Genomic DNA, 3,754 nt, shown 5'->3' with positions numbered 1-3,754 from the left:
TTTTAGGGCAAAACAGGAAGTGGGCCCGCAAAAATAAAAGTCTTGATTAATTGACTAATTACGGATCTAACCTTGTCTTACCAATTCTGTCTGCTCGCACACTACATTTCTGCTGACATGCCATGATGAGCAATACATTTTGTCACGTACTTCAAGACTTTATTTGAAACACACAATGAACTTTTAATAGAACTTTGATGAACTTTAATAAAAACCTTTTCAGTTGCCTTTATATTCTTTGTCCTGTGTTTAGTCTGCGTCGGATCATTGCACTTTGTAGCCCGTCTGGTTCTTCATGTCTTTTGCCACGTCTCGTCCAAGTGAGTTTTTCAGCTGCCTCGTTAGCCTTTTTGATTTAATAAAGCTTTGTTTTTTCTTCACCCGAACTCTGCCTGTGCCCTGGGTCATTCTACGTCTAAACCTGACAGCAAGAGTTTAGAATTCAAGATGGCAGCTACTTTTTACAACTCAACAGTGAGTTAAACTCTTATTTTTACTTTTAAAAGTATTTCTGTATCATTTATTACACATTTAGTCAGTCGTACATGTAGTAATTTTCAGTATTTATAAGAGGACATGTTAAAATGCTGTTTCTATGCAGGAAATAATAGAGCTCAGATATTGTTGTGCTCAGTCATAGCAATGATTAAGTGAAAATTAAGTGAAAGAACACAAAATGTCAAAGTTAATTACAACTGGCCCTTTGAGAGCCACCATAACGCTCATGTGGCCCACAGTGAAAATGTGTTTGAGACCCCTGCTTTAGAAGCTCTGATGTTGTAAAGCAATATCAGTCCTTGAGGGTCTCCATCCTGCATGTTTTACTTGTTTCCTTGCTTCCGCACACATGATTCAAATGCTGAATCACTTCTTCATGTTCCACTAAAGTTTGTTAATCACCCACTCATTCAAATCAGGTGTGTTGGAGCAGAGAAACCTCTAAAACATGCAGGATATTGGCCCCAAAGAACCAGGACTGAAAATACCCCACAGGACTTAGCAGCCCCCACATGGTCACCACATAACACAGTTCTGGAGGCGCCGCTGTTGAGACAAAACCAGCAGTGAAGTGAATTTGTATCCCTCATCATAAAAAATAAAGAAATTCTAAATTTAGGACAAATGGTTCAGTTTGTACTGAATAAAAAAAACTGACAAACTAGGAGCTTTATAGGAACTAAAAAAGTCTACAGATTAACCTGAAAGTTAAAATGTCTCTTTACTTTAAGACCAATCCTGTCAACTTTGAAGGAGAGGTAAAAGCTGCAGTAAAAATGAGGTTCAGTGAGATGTTACATGTATATTTCTGTGGTCATCCACTGACTGAGACAAGCTGCCATTTAGATGAGAAACAGCAACAACAGGATGCAGAACAGAGGGCAGAGTGAAGCGGGGAGGTGAATAATGGGGATACAAATGGTGCTCTTTGCATCTCAAATGATCAGCTCTCAGTCTTCACGACGTGTAAATAAACGCACAATAAATACGCTCCGTGTCCCATGCCAAAACACACTCGCGTTCCCAAAATACCGTGCCTCTGACGACTGAGGTAGCACTGCTCACCAAATTTATGCGTGAGCGAGTTCGGGCTAAATTTACTGCCAGGGAGCCAACTTACGCAATCCTCCCTGGTCTTCCTGCTGTCTACACAGCAGCTTAGCATCTTTCATCTCAAACTGTCCCAGCACCTCCCCAGCTTCACACCCACATGATACACGCTACAACTTTGACACTATTCCTGTAGCAAACACCCCCCAAAATACCAGCACCTCCAAGAACAGACGCCAAGCCTGTCAGAGCATCATCACATCCRACACGGCAGCTGGGAGGAGTGGAGAGAGGAAGAGAAGAGCAGGTGGAAGAAAAGAGCACAGCTGCTGTCGAGAAAAGGGAAGAAAAAAACGAATCAACAGAGAAAATACCGAGTCTCAGTTTACAGGCAGATCAGCCGCAGACTGCCTCGCTTCGTTTTGAACCGAATAACCTCTCCTCTTCTCAGGCAGTCTCTATCTGTGCTCCACAACAAACTAAGTTCACCAGACGCAGAAAGTTATAAAAAGTCAGTGCTTGGAACCAGACTGCATGGAAAATTAAATAACTTTTGAGAAGCACTTTACTTTAGCCCACTTATGTTTGAGCATATAAGGACGTAAAAGTATTAAATTGTAACTTAATGCAATTTAAAGAGATAATAAATGGCAGAACCATGATTTGATTATAATCCATCTGTTTTGTGCTGCTTTTCAACGACAGGTCTCGAAGGGAATCCCAGACATCCCTCTCCTCAGAAACACTTCCTGAGGGCATTCCAAGAGGATTCAAGTTCTGGGTCTGCCCCGGAGTCTCCTTCCAGTGGGACGTGCCTGGAAAGCATCCAGATGGAGGTTCCTAGAAAGCATCCTAATCAGACGTCAGAACGGAAAAGAGGAAGAAACCCATTTCAACTGTTTGTATCAGATCTCAGACTAAAACCAAACCTTTCATTTTCAACTCAACTCAGTTCTTTCTTCAATTGACTAAAGTGACCCCCCTCATCACTGCTAAAAGGCCAACATCCATCCATCCATCCATCCATCCATCCATCCATCCATCCATCCATCCATCCATCCATCCATCCATCCATCCATCCATCCATCCATCCATCCATCACTCCCAGATGAGCTCCTTGAGGCAAAGGTAAAAATGAACCAAATCAATAAGGTGTTTCTGTATCGTTTTTTTCTGAACCGTTAAAAGAACTTGCCTGTACCCTTTGAAACGACCTTTGCCTCGTCTATTTTCTTTTAAAAAGAATTGAAACCCTTAAAAAGGGAACTTACAGATTTTTTGGATGTAACACCGCRGTTAAAGACTTATTTTATTCAAATTGTTGTTTTATGATTAAATACCCGCGACACAAATTACACGAGCTGACGTTTCTGTTTACTGCCGTTAATTAAATGTCAGCAGGCGGACTTTTTTCAGAAACGGAGACAGAGATTGTTAAAGAGGGAGCGCATCTGTGTGATTCCATCAAATGACTCATTTTACAGGTTTTATTCAGACCAAGGCCACAAAGAAATACAGAAGAATAAAAACTCAAGGTTTTTGGGGGGAAATAATAAGGAACAGGTAAAAGAAGAAAATAAAAGAAACGAAGAAACAACGAGGGCACATAAGAATCAGTCACTGTGGGTCCTTCCTCTTTTCCACTTTCTCTCTGTGCTCCATTTCTTTTTGTTTCCTCCTCTTTTTATCACAGTGTGGATGGACGGTTGCTGAGGGCAACCTGTGTGTACTCACATAACGATGAAGCGGAAGTGGTGTGTGAGTAAAGGTGCTATTTATAGCCGTGTGTGTAGAAAGGACATTTGCTCGCTTGTGGATGTATGAGTTTGGTGTGTGCATCAGAACACCTGTATGTGTGTATATGTGTGTGTTTGTGTGTGTGGAGCGAGAGAGGGAGAGAGAGAAGCCAGCCTGTAACAGGGAAGAGGAGGAGGATGCAGAATGTGAGACTCAGACAGTTACCAGAGAGAACAGGAGGGCGAGAAAGAGTGCAGGATGGATGGAGGGAGTGAGGGAATGTAGTGGAGGAGGGGGCGAGTGTGTGTTGACGCTGTACGTGGCGTCAGCGCGATAAGAATAGAGATGGTGCGTATAGCTAAGACATCACCCTCACACCCTCAGTGGGGCAGGCAGTACTCACTCTGACTCTGTGTGTGTGTGTGTGTGTGTGTGTGTGTGTGTGTGTGTGTGTGTGTGTGTGTGTGTG

The 3,754-nt window shown here is 42.5% G+C and overlaps 1 long non-coding RNA gene across 1 annotated transcript; it reads left to right on the top strand.

The window, feature by feature from the left end:
* Positions 1–50: 50 nt before the first annotated feature.
* LOC106536591 (uncharacterized) lies at positions 51–3,142 on the top strand. The gene is made up of 2 exons (XR_001312562.1): positions 51–474; positions 2,254–3,142. It is a non-coding gene; the product is annotated as an uncharacterized LOC106536591 (long non-coding RNA).
* Positions 3,143–3,754: the final 612 nt, after the last annotated feature.

The sequence above is a fragment of the Austrofundulus limnaeus genome, unplaced genomic scaffold (genome assembly GCF_001266775.1).
Source record: "Austrofundulus limnaeus strain Quisiro unplaced genomic scaffold, Austrofundulus_limnaeus-1.0 Scaffold1887, whole genome shotgun sequence".
NCBI classification, from domain to species: Eukaryota; Metazoa; Chordata; class Actinopteri; order Cyprinodontiformes; family Rivulidae; genus Austrofundulus; species Austrofundulus limnaeus.
Note: the sequence above shows the minus strand (reverse complement) of the source record. Positions and strands in the feature narration are given on the sequence as shown.